The sequence below is a fragment of the Podarcis liolepis genome (genome assembly GCF_965112155.1).
Source record: "Podarcis liolepis genome assembly, chromosome: 8".
Taxonomy (NCBI): Eukaryota; Metazoa; Chordata; class Lepidosauria; order Squamata; family Lacertidae; genus Podarcis; species Podarcis liolepis.
Window position 1 is genome coordinate 70456882 of NC_139560.1, and position 17480 is coordinate 70474361.

The 17480-nt window shown below is 41.7% G+C and overlaps 1 long non-coding RNA gene across 3 annotated transcripts in view; it reads left to right on the plus strand.

The window, feature by feature from the left end:
• Nucleotides 1–17173, plus strand: part of LOC310714394 — a 29202-nt gene extending 12029 nt beyond the window's left edge. For 2 of the 3 annotated variants that reach the window (XR_014529697.1, XR_014529698.1), the window contains exon 3: nt 3824–4079. This is a non-coding gene — a long non-coding RNA (uncharacterized lncRNA). Of the gene's footprint in view, nt 1–3823; nt 4080–15614; nt 15781–16499 lie in introns of those variants that run through there. The other variant, XR_014529696.1, reaches the window with a different exon arrangement.
• The last annotated feature ends 307 nt before the right edge of the window (nt 17174–17480 follow it).

Genomic DNA, 17480 nt, shown 5'->3' on the forward strand with positions numbered 1-17480 from the left:
TGCATGGCTGGCATCTTCTACCATGGGATCGGCAGTTCGCCATGGCGGCAGCACCAGAAGTCGAACCTGCAATCTTCTTTATGCTCTGCATGTGATCTCCTCTGCCTTCCATGCAAAATATATATTGGATGGTTTAAGCCAGCCTTCCCCAAATGAATGACCTCCTAATGTTTGGGACTACAACTCCTATGAGTCCCAGCCATCATGGTGAATGGTCAGGGAGAGTGGGAGTTGTGGCTCAAGGCATTTGGAAGGCACCAGATGAGGGAAGGCTGGTCTATTTAAGAAAATATGCAAATTTATGCATTAAACGTGAATAGTACTTTTTGAGCACCCTCAATCTGACCTTCACGGCTACATGCAGTGCCAATGCCACATCACAGTTTGTATATTCCTTGGTACGCTATGTATAAAGCTCTTGTTTGCTGCTGCAGCAAATTTTCATAGTGTAGGGGAACTTTGCATCTTAAGCATAGGCAAATGTCTATATATTTTGAGTCCATTATATAAATGGAGGATTCCCATAGAAAAAGAAATTACTTATCAAGGATATGATGCATGAAGAATGAGATTTGCCGATCAGTAAAATGTAAGCATTAAAACAGTACAAGAGAAGCCAGTGTGATTAAGCCAAACTGTAAAGAGACTAAGAAAAAAAGATCATTAGTGGCATGAAGAATTTAGTAAATAGGATGATGGGACAGATTTTGTGAAGGAGCTGAAGCCAGCAAAATAGAATAATTAGAAACACTACTACAAATGAGTGTTAAAATGGTAAGCATCTTAGCAATAATTGCTTCAAGAGGATGCTGAATATGGGTTGTGTGTATAGAGAGTGCTTTCCTTTCAGAACTGAGGAGATAAATTAGAACTCAAAGAACACTTGGTGTACATTTTCCCTCCTGTCACTTGGATCTTATGGAGTGCTTCGGTCCTTATGATCTGCATTTTGTAGATTTTATGCTCCAAAGCAATGCATTCTGATTATTCTTGAGATGTCTACATTAATTCTACTGCTGACAATATGCAAAAAAAAAAAAGAAAAAGAAAAAGAAAAAGAAAAGCTTAGGAAATGACAATACAAATGTGCAACAGTGTTGCATATTCTTTCCTCATCAAATCTGCTTCAGGTTTTGGTGCCCTGAAGGAGAAGAGTGTTCTCTGCCTGCCTGCCTGCTTCTGTAACTATCTGGACCTTTCAGAAAATCAGGTTTGCTATTTATTCTAGTTTAATGCTAAAGAGGCAGGAGAAAACCCTTTAGACCCATGCTTTCTAGGCATGAGACAAACAGAAGTATGTTTGTCTCATGCCTGTCAGACAATTGATCTGTTGAAGTAAGAGTAGAGAAATCACCTTTTGCCTGATGGTGAATTTACCATTTGCCTGATAATAAATGTTGGAAATGTAAGGAGACTGAAGGTACATTCTTTCACCTTTGGTGGACATGCCCAAGGATTAAGAACTTCTGGGAGATGATCTATAATGAAATGAAAAAGGTATTTAAATATACCTTCTTGAAGAAACCAGAGGCCTTTCTCCTGGGCATGGTCGGCCAATTGGTGTTAAAGAAGGATAGAAATTTTTTTTATGTATGCTACAACAGCAGCAGGAATACTCATCGCAAAGCACTGGAAGGCACAAGATCTACCTACCCGGGAAGAATGGCAGATGAAGCTGATGGACTACATGGAACTGGCAGAAATGACTGGCAGAATCCGAGACCAGGGAGAAGAGTCAGTGGAAGAAGATTGGAAAAAATTTAAAGTATATTTACAGAAATATTGTAAAATTAATGAATGTTAGAAGGATGCTGGCATGAATTTACATGGTTTTAGCAGAAAGGTTATAAAGAATTAAGTAAAATGGATTGTTAATGGGTCAAAGTGTAAAATTTAAGGTCAACCTGTATTAAGATAAATTATAGAACAAAATCTGAGAAAGAGGGAAAGGACTTGCTGAAACAGCTAATTGAATTAGAATACAAAAAAGGGAGGTGTGAGGAAGTTGAGGAAATAAGTAAATGAAAGATAAAGATATGAAAATATCGAATGTTTTTTTAAAATGTTTTTGTTTTTAAATGTTTTTGTTTTTTTCTCTTTTTATTGTTCGGCTGTACTGTTTTCTTTATTGTATTTTCTTTTACTTTTGAAGTATTGTAACTTTTTTATTGTTTGCTTTTTCTTTTCTTTTTTGTGATTGTTAAACTTTAATAAATATCATTTAAAAAAAAAGAGAAATCACAACTAAGAAGCTCAAATCATGTATAAAAAAACCCAACACCCTTTTTTGGAAATTAATGCCCCGGCTTTAACATTCAAAAGCTTTACTTGCATAATATTTACAGTCACATGCTTCTCTCAGCATGGGCTTACAGTCTCTTCCAAACAAATGTATTTTCCTCCCTTTCCAGAGCTCAGCACTTTCAGCCTTCTGTATCTCAGACCATGTCTTTATTATTATTATTATTAATATTTTTATTAAGTACAAATTAGAAAACATACATATTCACAACAAAAGAAAATACAAAAGAAAAAGAAAATACATCTAACCAAGGGGAAAAAATAGAGAATATTTTGTCTCTTTTCATATTTACAGTTATTTATACCTCTATAAAATGCTATTCACAATAAAGCAGTGAAATGAAAGATAAGATATCAGAAAAAAGAAAAAAAGAACAAGGAAAGAGTAAAGAAGTAAAAGAAAAAGATCATAAGTGAAAATTTTAAAAAGTAGATAATACACAGCCGTTTCCCATCTATATTTAGAAATTGTATAATTTCATCTTGTCCTTATCTACCTTAAATAAATTGTTGTTGTTGTTTTTTTTAAAAAAGACTTCCACCGTTTACCTCACGCGTTTTTAATAATCCATTCGTCAGAACCTCTGTTCTTCATATTTTCCCTTTGGATTTCCTTAATGTCTCACTTTGCATTTTTTATATTATGCACAAGATTATTCTAAACACAACCAGATTTTTGTAGTTGAGCCCTGGTTTTGTAAATAATCATTTAAGAACTCCCATTGCTTCATAACCATAGTTTTGGATTTTCTCCTTATTATATCCGTCAGTTTTGCTAATTCCAGGTACTCGCAAAGTTTCCCCAACCATTCTCTTTTTGTTGATTTCCACCTTTACCTTCTCCTGCAACTTTGCTGTCTTTCTTTCAAGCAGAGAAGAAGCACTCCAACACTCTATTCAACATTAGCAGTGTTCACAGTGGAATCCAAAACAGAGTCACGTTGCTTCACATAAAATGGAGTCTCTCCTTCACTAGATAGATAAAGGTAAAGATAAAGGACCCCTGGATGGTTAAGTCCAGTCAAAGGCAACTATGGGGTTGTGGCACTCATCTCACTTTCAGGCCAAGGGAGCAGGCATTTGTCCACAGACAGCTTTCTGGTTCATGTAGACAGCATGATTAAACTGCTTCTGGTGCAATGGAACACCATGACAGGAGCCAGAGAGGATGGAAACGCCATTTACCTTCCTCATGCAGCAGTACCTATTTATCTGCTTTTGAACTGCTAGGTTGGCAGAAGCTGTGATAGAGCAATGGGGTCTCACTCCATTCCGTGGATTCGAACTTCCAACCTTCTGATCAGTAAGTGCAGGAGGCTCAGTGGTTTAGATCACAGTGCCACCCGCGTCCCTTTAAAAATAAAGCATTAATGTGTCTTTATAAGTACACTTTTCACTTAGCTTCATGTGCCTGTATTACACTCAGAGGTTAGTCTTTGGCATAAGACTCCCCGTTTCCCTAACATCCTATATGTTGGCTTTAATTAATGTTGTTATTTGTTCCTGCTCTTTTGCTGTTCAGGTCCCTCACCCAAGCCCTGAATTTATGACCCTGCATTACAATGACCATCTTGAAGAAATCAGCTCTGATTCAAGATGCTCTGCTGTTAACTGTGTGGGCTACTCCCTGCAAATAAGGACATGACCTCTCCATGTTGGAGTTTGATCTCTGTGGTAGGATGGAGGTAGAGGGTGTATGTGTGATTGCTGGAGAAAAACATGTTCCAAAGTGTCTAGGCCAGAAAAAAAACTCAGCGAGGAATAAAACAAGCTTCAGGTAGCTGAATTTTCTTTTAAAGTAAAAACACAATGAACATGAGATTGTCTATTAGAGGAAACAGTCCCTTGCGAACCAGGTCTTTTAATGAACTCAGATATCACTCAGTGTGGTTCATGTCAACTGGAAAAAGTGAGCTTTATTGATTTTCTTGAGAGCAAATGTCCTTTTGTATCTTAGCAGACTGCTTGTCTCCATTGGAGACAGTAAAATGCCTTTTATGAATATATAGAGAATTCATTTGCTTTGGCTGTAGCCCAGTCTTGCAAGATTGTTTGGTAGTCCCATAACTATGGCTTTCCTATGGACCTTCCTTCCTGTAATGTTGGGGAAACAGTTTTACACACATGGTTAGGCCTTGGTTGCAACCTAAGCCCTTAGTGTCTTTTGAGCAGACTCAAAAGTCATTGGAAGCTGAAGATGAAAGTGCCAGTATTTTCATTCTCCCATTGCTGATGTAACATGATATCTATGTTTACTGTTATGTCTGGGAAGAGGAAGAGGAGGAGGAGGAGGAGGAGGAGGAGGAGGAGGTAGAGGAGTTTAGATTTGATATCCCGCTTTATCACTACCCTAAGGAGTCTCAAAGCTGCTAACAATCTCCTTTCCCTTCCTCCCCCACAACAAACACTCTGTGAGGTGAGTGAAGCTGAGAGACTTCAGAGAAGTGTGACTAGCCCAAGGTCACCCAGGAGCTGCATGTGGAGGAGTGGGGAATCAAACCCGGTTCACCAGATTACGAGTCCACCGCTCTTAACCACTACACCACACTGACTCTCTCAGTGAAGTTCTGTAACTTCCGCTCTTTGTTTTCTTTCTCTCCGCTCTCAGACAGAGAAGATATGTGTGAGACACTCAGCTCACACTAGCCATGTTTGTTTGTTTTAATTCACTGTAAATGATAAAGAAATTCAGAATGCCACATATCTGAACAGTCTGCTACCTGCTGCTACTCTGCTGCAGCCCAGAAGGAAGTTATTATACCTCCCCCCGCATATGCGGGGCTGCCAGTAGAAATTGGCACTGCCTTTAGGTGTCATGGTTGTATTGCCCTTTGCAACATCATGGGGCTAGCTTTGCACCCAATTTGTAGATAATTAAGCTACAATACTAAACAAAACGGTTGTTCTCAGAGCATGGTCTGAAGGTGTTATGTACTGAAGTTCTCACCCTGGGCCAGTAGAGGGAAACTGTAGATAGTTTTCACTCAGGTCCACATATGCAAATAAGGAATTGAAAGTGACGTTCAGTGATTGGATAGTTACAGAAAGTTGTTACTGTTGCTTTGTAGGGGAGCTCTATATATGCAGGTTGGCTGAATGCTTCAGTTCAGTTCTGTTCTGGCCTGTGAACAAACAAGAGCTGTCTGAAGAATCACTGTGTTGTCTGATATGTTCACCCTCAACTTAACAGAAGACACACAATGGTGTAACCTTGCTGAAGCTAGCAGGTCTTGATGGCAGACTGCCTGGATGGCAGACTCCTAGGGAAATACATGTATGCTACCATGAATTCTGTGATTGAAGAATGACAAATTATGAATGGACTAAATAAATAGGAGTAAATCTCACCATACTCAGTGTAGGATCTTATTGGAAGTGAGACAGTCCAAGGTGGGTGCATTCCCTGCTCCCTCTACACAAGTATTCTGATCCCAAAGTTTTATTTCCTATTGTGCTCCCCGTTTATTTCTACCATCTCTCATTACATACCCCATGAATCTGTTATGGTCATTTTGAGAACAATTGTCCAGCCTCACTGGTCTATTGATATAGGTACTTATATTTTACTATGAAATACTATTGGCAAATGCTTCCATTATGCCTTTGGAAGCCTGTTTCTCTTAAGTTGTAATAATGCAAGGTGAATGAACTCTGCACACTATACCTTCTTGTGCAATCAGAATCAGGCAGTCTTCCTTTATAACTCATTAAAAGATTAATCAAGGACTCGGAGTGTAACCTAGTGTGTCAGTTCCACAGATACACTCCTCCCCACCTTTAACAATTGAATAATAAAGCGCAAAAACCAAGGCTTACAGTGGAAGCTCCGAGTGACCTTCTACTTAAAAGAGTGGTATTGGAGGCTGCAAGAATCTAATTGCCATGGTGATTTTAAAATGGCTTCAATTTGAATTGCCTGATGACATATTGTGTTCTGTGATCATTTTAAAGTTTAATCAGAACAGATTGCTTCCTATTAAGTGCAAGATAGCATTGTTTTTCTTTTTTAAAAAACGACAGCAATCCCATAATACTCCTGGAAGGAGCATCTTGCTTATTATTTATGTATTTTGCATGCTCCTTCTTCTAAATTCAAGCCGATTATTCATGAGCGTAAATAAAAACAGACAAAATATACAAACAGAGTGCAATATATAAACATTCCACAGCTTACTAATAAAATTCAATCCAATATGGGGAAATCCTATGGCAAGATTTGAAAGGATGAGAGCTTAAGATACAGTAGATCTAGAGCTCAGATGGCTGATTCTCAGCTTGCCAAAGATATACAAACAGAACTTAGGGTTGCCATATTTCAAAAAGCATTTTTTTACAAGAAATTCACCTTCGAAATCCCGGTAATGTCTGGGAAAATGTCAGCCCTAGCATAACTTGCTCATCCTGTCTTAACTGGGGCTCAGCTGGCCAAGGCCAATGTAAGTATGAAAAAAAGGCATTCCAGGACCATGCATGGCTGGACCAGAGAAGGTGAACTTAGGTTGAATCCTAAGCCTGTTCAGCTCAGTTATGTGACAGAGCAGCCCAGCATGGAAGACTTTTAAAGGCTAGTTTTCCCTCTATCAGGATTAGGAAGAAGAAGAAGAGTTTGGCTTTGACCAAAGGGACCTTTCACTCCCTTTAAGGAGTCTCAAAGCGGCTAACATTCTCCTTTCCCTTCCTCCCCCACAACAAACACTCTGTGAGGTGAGTGGGGCTGAGAGACTTCAAAGAAGTGTGACTGGCCCAAGGTCACCCAGCAGCTGCATGTGGAGGAGCGAAGATGCGAACCTGGTTCACCAGATTACGAGTCCACCGCTCTTAACCACTACACCACACTGGCTCTCGAAAAACAGCAAAACAGAAGCCCTACTGCTGAGCAAAGTTTGGATCTGGTACGAACACATGCAGCTTGTACGGCCCTAAATCTACCACTGTGAGGAACCTTCTGGGGCCCTGTGACGTTAACATATGAGAGTGATGGAGGTGAAATAGTTAAACAGGTTACCCAATCATGACCCAGGGGGGTGGAGTCAGAGGGAGTATAAAACCAGCTCTGGGAGGGGCCAAGGGAGGAGTTCATTGGGAGGTTGGTTGGAGTGGGTGTTTTGGAATAGAGTCTGTGGGTAGGTTGAGTTAGTGTAGCAAAATAAGCTGAGTCAGGAACAGTTAGGAGCTAGGAAGACAAGTAAATATCTGAGAGGTGGTTTAGTGAGGGAGAGCAGGTAACTGAAGTTATAGGTCTGGATAGGCACCCTATAATTGTAATTGACCGATACCGCTTATGAAACCACATGCTAGTTAAACTGCAATAAATAAACAGAAGTTTATGTTCCAATTTAAACCTGACTGGACTCAGTATTGTACCAGGTAGGGCCTGGGTGGTGGCAGCGAGAAATAAAGTGGTGGCACAGGGATCAATAGACGGTGAAACGTCCGGGGACCCTGTGTGATCGCCACAGGCCCAGGAATGGGGGAAGAGTTTGTCAAAATCAGACTCCAAAGCATATTTGCCTGATTTGTTCTGGGCAGCTCATGAAGCAGATTGGATTATGGATTCACTTCCGAGAGTTGTGTGCTGCCTCCATTTCTCAAAAGTGGAGCATCTCCATCATCCAGCCTGGACACTGAGATTCAGCTCTGAGGGCTTTCTGGTGGTTCCCTTATTGTGAGAGGTGAGGTTGCTGGGAACCAGGCAGAGGGCCTTTTCAGTAGTTGCACCCACCCTGTGGAACGTCCTCCCAGCAGATGCCAACCAGATAAACCATTTGTTTGGTGTTTAAAAGACATTTGAAGGCAGCCCCATTCAGGGAAGTCTTTAGTGTGATGTTGTGTTGTGTTTTTACTGTTGTTGTTGTTGTTGTTTGTTAGGAGCTGCCCAGAGCGGCTGGGGCATCATATAAATAAATTATGATTATTAGGATTAAGATTAGGATTCTTACCACTGTGTGCTCTGAGTGCGCCTACTGCAAATCCCTTTGGGAATGATGGGACATACTTAGTTCTGGGTCATTTATTTATTTTTAAAATGAACTTTTTAAAGATGGGAAGGCTGGTGTCGATTTCAGTGGGTCCCCAACAATTGTCCAACTATGATAGGTGCTGATGCAACACATGAACCTCAAACAACAAACTATAGACTCATAGGCACATACTACTGGCAATTCACAATTTCTAATGAAGAGGAAACCCCTCTTCTAATGCAGAGAAATTTCAAAAATTTCTTTGGTTCCTAAATTTAGAAATTGCTATGATTTTTCAACTCGCCTCTGCTGAAAGCACTTTAGCAGATATTATGTGGACCAAGAGCAATAAGACCCAGCCTAAATACAGTTACACAGCATTTATATGGCTCACTTTAGGTAGCCTATTGGAAAGGGAGTTTGGGATTTTAAAGCTACAGCATCATATGAAGCTCTTGAGACTGTGGCCTTTTGATTAGATTTCTAGAAAGCTTTCAGCTGGAGACAAGTAAATCATTTCTTCTTTTTTTTTTTAAAGCCAGCAATGAATTAGGAGTGACCTGACTGACCCAAGAAGATATGGAGCACTGTCAAGAAAGATACTATTTGTAAAACCCCATCAGTCCTGCCGATAATTAAATGTGCAGAACTGGGGAAGAAGTCGGAACAGGAGCCAAGAAATGGTAGAGCAGTAGGAGGAGAAAGTCAGGGATGGGAAGGCACAGAAAGCAAACTTGGACTATGGTGGTTCTAAAAGAGTAAGGAATTAATTAAAAGATACTGGTAACCTTTCCTTTGGCTTATAAATAAAGCACTGCTGGAGCAGTGTGTGTCTCCCATAGCACATCATTTGGCGTCCCTCTTGCTTTGCTCTGAAATTCAGTTAAATCTAGAGGCCTGCTGGCAAAGCAATATTTGAAAACAATACATTAGGGATGGGGGACCCTCAATTCCACAGGAGTTATGGAGCTACAACCCTTATCATTGGATGGGGCTATCTTGGCTGGAGCTGATAGCAGTTGGCGTTCATCTGGAGGGCCACAAGTTTCCACCCCTGAAATATTGGTACCTTAGCTCTTGACAATACAGATCCCTTCTCTCTAGCCAATGTGATGCCCTTCTCTCTAGCCAATGTGATGTCCAGTGCTGGACTGAAATTCCCATCGGCCCCAGCTAGCAGAGACAATGTTCATGGATTATTGGAACTGTAGCTGACCATCTTTATGGTACCACAAAGAAGGCTGATCACTGAAGAATTGATGCTTTTGAATTATGATGCTGGAGGAGTCTCTTGGGAGTCCCATGGACTGCAAGAAGATCAAACCTATCCATTCTTAAGGAAATCAGCCCTGCGTGCTCACTGGAAGGACAGATCCTGAAGCTGAGGCTCCAATACTTTGGCCACCTCATGAGAAGAGAAGACTCCCTGGAAAAGACCCTGATGTTGGGAAAGATGGAGGGCACAAGGAGAAGGGGACGACAGAGGACAAGATGGTTGGACAGTGTTCTCGAAGCTACCAGCATGAGTCTGACCAAACTGCAGGAGGCAGTGGAAGACAGGAGTGCCTGGCGTGCTCTGGTCCATGGGGTCATGAAGAGTCAGACATGACTAAACGACTAAACAACAACAACAACAGCTGACCATCATCTGGATGGCACCACATTGACTACCTCTGCTCTAACTCATTTCCTCTCCCACTTCACCTCCTTCATATCCCCCCTTTGTCCTTCCTCTCTGTTTTCTGAACAACTTGATTTTCCAGCCCTCCTTTCCTAGCCATATAGTTTCCAATAGCCTGGAGACTTCTCTGGCTGCTGCTCCCACTTCAACCAACGAATTACACATGTCAGGTGGACTGATACCTATTGGGCAAGAAAGCTACGATGTTAGAAGGAAGTACATCCTGCATCTTTGCATTGTCTACCACTGTCCAAACTAAAACTTATCTTTTCTCAGGGCCAGTGGGCTGTCAAGTAAATCTGTAAAATGCACCCAGCAGCTTGCCAGTGTCACAGGAAGGGCCCCAGTGTTACAGGAAGCCTTGCATATGGTGTCTGAGTCAAAAGAATTACAAGTTCTTCCAGCTACTAAAAAGGCCAACCTGTAGACTTCTGAGGCTGCTAGTTTTGGAACTACTTACTATTTATTTTGTCAAATGGTTGCATGTCTCCTGTGTGTATAGCCTGAGGCTTCTGCCACAATCAATTGCAATGCATTTCCAAGTGTTGTTGTTTTTTTCTGAGCTGCATTTGTTTGCTGTGATGAAACTAGGTGGTTCCATAGCTTGATGATAAAACACATGCTTTGCATGTCTAAGTTCCTATGTTAACTCACCAGCTAGTGAACTTACCTAATCATAGGACCCAACTCCTAGGGGCCAACGGGTCTTCTGTTGGTTTCTATTTCCCTCACTGAGCAGCAACTGCAGTCACAAGACATTGTTTTGCATTCCACAGTCCAAGTTACTGTTGGATTCCCATGGGAATGGGAGACTGGATGTGACGTACACTGGTTTCCTGTTTTTCACTGTTCTCTCGGTTTCTTTGTTAGAGAGACAGTTGCTTCTCTGCTCTCACAGAGGCAAGATGCATGTTTGTATTCTCTCAACATAGAGTGGAAATAAAGTTAAGAATGTGGCACATACTGCTTATCCTTCTGCTGTGTGGACTACTCTGCTTGGGCTCAAGATAAGACGAGCCTGTATCAGCTTCAGATGGGCCGAAGCTGGTCAAAATCTCACATTTTTACCCCCTCAAAAATATTTGAGCCCCCTCTCCAGTTGATTGGCATTGTCATTCAAATGGCGTGCGTGCACCACATCACAGGATCAATTATGTGGGGTGGGGCTTACCTGGATCCCCCAATATTTTATTCAAGTTGGTAGCCCTGTATCTAATCATTAGACTTTATAGGTGGGAAGCAGGCCAAGCCGAGCACTTTAAGGTCCTTCTAGTATAAAGAGGCCAGACTAACTCTTCCCCTGAGATAATGGGTCCGAGAAGTGCTTTACTTTGGCTGGATTGTAGCCAAACTGGCGAGATTAGGTGGGTGATAAAGAAAAGACTGTTGTTTGATGTGCTGTATAACAGGGATACAGAACCTGTGATCCTCCAGATAGCTGATGAAGTACAGCTTCCATCATCCACGGACATTTGCATGAGTGGGAGTCAGAATGCAACCACACCGGGAGGGCCACAGATTTCTTTTCCATGATGATTTGATCACAACATTTGTAACGACATATTCAACAATTGTTTCATTTTCAGTGTGATTATAAAGGGCTGAGTGTGCTATTATTTATTTATTTGACCCCCCCCCCCAAAAAAATTACACGTTCGGAATGGAAAATCCCAGAGTTACACACACACACACACAGAGAGAGAGAGGTTTTGCAGGTTTTGTTTCATTTTCGCATTCAACTTGTCCCTCTTGCTTGTCTTCCTAAAGTAGGGGTAGGCAACCTAAGGCCCGTGGGCCGGTTGCAGCCCAATCACCTTCTCAATCTGGCCCACGGACGGTCTGGGAATCAGTGTATTTTTACATGAGTAGAATGTGTCCTTTTATTTAAAATGCATCTCTGGGTTATTTGTGGGGCATAGGAATTTGTTCATTCCCCCCCCCCAAAAAAAATATATATATATATAGTCCGGCCCACCACATGGTCTGAGGGACGGTGGACCGGCCCACATCTGAAAAAGGTTGCTGACCCCTGTCCTAAAGGATGCTTTGCATAGAAGAAAAAGTGGAACCAAACTGCTACATAGAAGATATTCTGATAATGTTTGACTCCTGTTAAAACTGGGTTAGGAACACAGAAGGCTGCCTTACTGAAAGTCTATTGGGCCATCTACCTCAGTATTGCAAACACTGATTGACAGAGATTGAGACAGGAATCCACTCCGGATCTGCCTGTAAATGCCAGGGATTAAACCTGGGACTTTTGCATGCAAAGGAGGTGATTTATTACTGAACCATAGCCCTCTCCGAATTCCACTTGCATTTCAAAAGACTCAGGTATTCACATCTAGAGGACTTTGCTCATGTGACTTTGGTGTTTTTCAACTTCAAAATTTGTACTCTTACAGTGAATTGCATGCAGCTCTGGATAGTTCCTTGACATTCAAAATACATTTGGGGGAATATATTGGGATGTGGTAGAAAGAGGACCTGAAGCCTTTTGATCCCAGCCCCTATGAAGCCACTCCATTATAAATTGAAGAATGCTTTGTGATTAAAAAATTGACAACAGCCTTGGCTAGTGTGGAAGGGGAAATAATGAGGTTACCTTCAGGCAGCACAAGTGGATTCCTGGTTGTGCTTTGAATGTTGAAAGCATTTAATTTTTAACTCCTAGACATGAGTTGTCAACCCCAAACTGCAGTGCTGCCTCTAATCTTTCATCCCATTTCTTTGGGCCAAACCAGACATGGCTGTTCCCTAAAAACCAAAACCAAACCAAAAACAGAGTCTGCCTATCTAGTGCCTCTATCTTCATCACATTCAGTAGAACCTGACCAGGATTTTGGACACCATAAGCTCCTTTCTCACATGCCTTGTAAATAAAATAAATGTGCAGAAGAAGGGTGACTGTCCCTACCTGTCATGCTCCACTCTGATTTTGCCTTGTCAATCATGCCCCAATGTACACTCACTGAGTGGGATGAGTGAAAGTGCATTATGATGAGGAACAGAGAGCTAGTCACATGGTTTCCATTTAGTGGTTGTGGGAGAACTTGGGCTGACGACCACTTATTTAGGGTAAAGTCTAGGTTAACCCTAGTGGGACGCAGGTGGTGCTGTGGTCTAAACCACTGAGCCTCTTGGGCTTGCTGATCAGAAGGTTGGTAGTTCAAATCCCTGCAATGGGGTGAGCTCCCATTGCTCGATCCCAGCTCCTGTCAACCTAGCAGTTTGAAAGCTCACCCAAAAGTGCAAGTAGATACATTGGTACTGCTGTGGTGGGAAGGCAAATGGCACTGCTCTGGTTTCAGTGTTCTGTTGCACCAGAAGTGGCTTAGTCATGCTGCCCACATGACCCGGAAAAACTGTCGGTGGACAAACACCAGCTCCCTTGGCCTATAAAGCGAGATGAGCACCGCAACCCCAGAGTCGTCTGCGACTGGACTTGACTGTCAGGGGTCTTTTACCTTTACCTTTACCTAGGTTAACCCTGACAGGCTTAATGAAATTGTACAAGTAGAACAATTTCCACACACACAATGGAACTTCTTCTCCCTCACATTTCCCTGCCTGTCCCAAATCTGTTCCAGTGGGTTGGAAAATTTTTGAGGGAGAAGAGAGAAGGGAAGTTCTATTGTGTAAGTGGAAGATGTTCTGCTTGTATAATTATTTCCTTGGATTCAATCTAAATCTTTGAAACTTGACAGAGGGGAACACAAAAATCAGCAGCACCCCATCAAATTCAGTGAGTCCTTTGAATGCATCATTTTGTTTGTAAAAAAAGAATATCAATTCAACTCACCACGTACATAAGATTTTGCACGAGAATCTATACTGAGACTACTGATTTTGTGTGAGTGTGTGAGTGTGTGGCTGGATGGGGCACTTGGCAGATACAGTGGTACCTCGGGTTACATACACTTCAGGTTACATACGCTTCAGTTTACAGACTCCGCTAACCCAGAAATAGTGCTTCAGGTTAAGAACTTTGCTTCAGGATGAGAACAGAAATCGTGCTCCGGTGGCACGGCAGCAGCAGGAGGCCCCATTAGCTAAAGTGGTGCTTCTGGTTAAGAACAGTTTCAGGTTAGGTACGGACCTCCAGAACGAATTAAGTACTTAACCCGAGGTACCACTGTATAGGAAACATAGAGTTAGCCAAGGTATCTGAAGCCAAAATCTTATTGCAATTAAGATGAAGAATTTGCATTCTGCCACAGAAAGGAAATGAATAAATCTTGTACCTTCAAAGGGCAATAAGGTATAGCATTTACGAAAAAAGCCATTCCACATTAGTCAAGTTCCTAGGGTATTTTTTTAAAAAAAGGCATTTGACATTTGAAAGGATTACAATGTGTCAGAGTTGTTAGGAGTGACATTATACTTTGAATCTGGAGACCTGAGGAGCACAGTGAAATGAATAAGCAAGTGTTACTTTGTGAAAATGATCAGACAATGAACACTGAACTTGTTCTGATTAAAGAAAATGGCCCAAGTACAGTGGTACCTCGGGTTAAGAACTTAATTTGTTCTGGAAGTCCATTCTTAACCTGAAACTGTTCTTAACCTGAGGTACCACCTTAGCTAATGGGGCCTCCCACTGCCGCTGCGTCACCAGAGCACAATTTCTGTTCTCATCATGAAGCAAAGTTCTTAACCCGAGGTACTATTTCTGGGTTAGCGGAGTCTGTAACCTGAAGCGTCTGTAACCTGAAGCATCTGTAACCCAAGGTACCACTGTATTACAAGGAGATGACAGAAGCTTACAACCCCCCCCCCCAATTTGTCCTATTTTTTTAAAAAAAGTATATGGAATACTAATTTGGAGCAATGAAGACAAACTAGAGATGTTAAAATCCTCTCCCCTAAGAAATGTCTTTTAAAATCACTGTTACTAATTAGCCACTAACTTCAAATGAGGCCTTCCTCAGAAACACTGGATCCAGACAATTTTGCCCTATTTCTTGAGCCCCTTAAATTTTGTGAAGTCTGTTATGCTTAAAAACAGGAGTGGCTAACTCACGGTCCTTGGGCTATATACGTCCCCTGAGGAGGTTTTTTGTGAACCCAAAATTTGTTTATAACCTCCCTGCTGCTATGAGTTCCCTGCTGTGATACCCCCTCCCAAGGCCCTTTACATTTTATTGTTAGTTTTTGTTTTGTTTTGTTTTTAGTTCTCACAGGTTCTAATACAGAACAGCACATTTAAAATTTCTGGCACACTCCTGGTAAAGTTCAGCTCCCTACCACCAGGCATGCACATGAAAGCTTATACCCAGAACAAATTTAGTTGGTCTCTAAGGTGCTACTGGACAAATATGTATGTATGTATGTATGTATGCATGTATGTATATATAGACTGTGTCAGACCAACACGGCTACCTACCTGAATCATTCTCTGCATTTTTAAAAATCATTTTTATCCACTGGTTACACCTTTACATTCTCTATTTCCTTTCTACTTACAAGTGCTTAATCTAAACCTGCCAATGTGCCACCTTGTTGTATTTCTGCACATACACAATACATTTCCCCCATTCTTTTTTAAACTTCTCATTGTCAGAGTCTCTGAGTTTTGCCATCAGTTTTGCCATTTCTGTATAGTCCATAAATTTTATTTGCCATTCTTCTATTTTTGGTAACTGTTCTTCTTTCCATCTTTGGGCTAACAGGATCTGGGCTGCTGTTGTAGCCTATACCATTGTCTCTTGAGACAGACAGATGCCAAGAAGGAGTCTCACTGAATATTTATTCCTTGATAGCTACACACACATACATACATATATATATATATATGGTCTGGATGTACTTAAACAAAAACCCAAATCACCAAGATGAGTGAGTTGTTCTTTTGGTTGTATCAGACCCTCTGTAGCATTCTGGAGAATCTGTCATGTTAATCAAAAAGGATGGTGGCATATTTTATCAGTACTAGATAAAAGTTTTTGTGTGCCTTTATTTCATTTTATTTTACCAATATCTATGCAGATGGAGTGTAAAATATTCAGCAAGAGGATGGCTTTTCTTTTCTTGCCTGCTTTCCAGTTACTGATCAAGAACTTAGAGTGAATTATTGCTGGCAGCTTATTTGGAATTTTGAATAATTTAAATCTTTCTCCACCCCACATTTCACATGCAGATAAGCTGGTAATACAGAGTTCTAACAGAAAGCAATGCCATTAAATGAAAAGCAAGCATCTCTCTCTCTCTCTCTCTCTCTCTCTCTCTCTCTCTCTCTCTCTTATTACAAAAACAATGAAGCCAAGTAAACTATTATAGGAAATGAGAAATCACACTCAACTGTGATTTTGATAATGGGTTTTTAATATTCTAGTGTTTACCTTGCCATTTTTATAATCCTGCCTCACAATGTCATGTTTGGAATGAATTATTGCTCTGCTTTCAGTGAGGCTGCATACCAAAACATTTGCTCGTTGGCAAAGAGGTCTGTTTCTCCCTATGGGTTGTGTGACCAACTCACAGAATAGCACTGCTGTTCCTGAGCAAATGAATCAGTATTGGTTGTACAGCAATCTTCAAAACTATTTTATTCTTAGATGCAAAGGCTCTGAATGACCAAACCGCTCAGGAGGACTCCTTCTCCCCTGACAGGATTTGGAGGAAAAGTCACACCAGCAGGATGGGCTCTTGAGGGGCGCACAAATCACTTTGTTTCTGAACCGTATCATTTTCCTATGTGCTGAGCCACCCACCAGCTGGTTGCAGCACATTTCTGCATATTTCTGATGTTTTAAAGATGATTTCATAGAGCACAGTGGACAACCTGTGGCCCTCCAGATACTTTTGGTCTCCAAGCTGCCTCAGTATACTTCAAAGGGAATCTCAGAGCTCATCCACACTGTTTGCTCCAATTCAGCGGTAGAACATGGATTTTCCTGAGGAAAGGATTGGGTCAAAAAAAGAAACCGCTGCTCACACCTTGTCAAGCGGTAGTGGATCCAACCCCCACAGCAGGTCGCCAGGAATGGATAAGACAAGGAAAAGTTCTTACCAACAGCTTTTTATTCAATATTCACAGAGAGAGTCTTGGAAATGCAGCTTCTTGAATAATGGCATTGCCCCGAGTGAGTCTCCACCCCCTCCCTCTCTCCATTCATGGGTCATCGCTACGGGTGCTGAGAAGTGCCCTCTGCCTTTGAGCACTCTGCTCTCCTACTTTCAATGGTTGCTGGGTTCTGGGAGAGGAAGTCCCACTGTGTCCATCAGCCCCCCCCCCGGTGCTTCTTCTTCCTCCTCTCCCATTATTTCCCAGCTCCCCCTCCCCCTCGTCTGCCATTGAGCTGTGATCACCTTTAAACCCCTGTTGTAACTCTGAATTGTCTTCTTCTCTGGAAGGGTCAGGCTGGGGAGGCATTCTCCACCATTCCTTCTCTGCCGAGTCCCTGACACAACTGGACCTGGAAAAGGAAGTGTGGACAAGCACAACAGTCTTCATTGTTGGGTCTCCTAGACGTTTGTCTAACCCCTCTCTTCTGCTGGGTTCTGGCAGATGAGGGCACCTCCCCTGGGCTGACTGG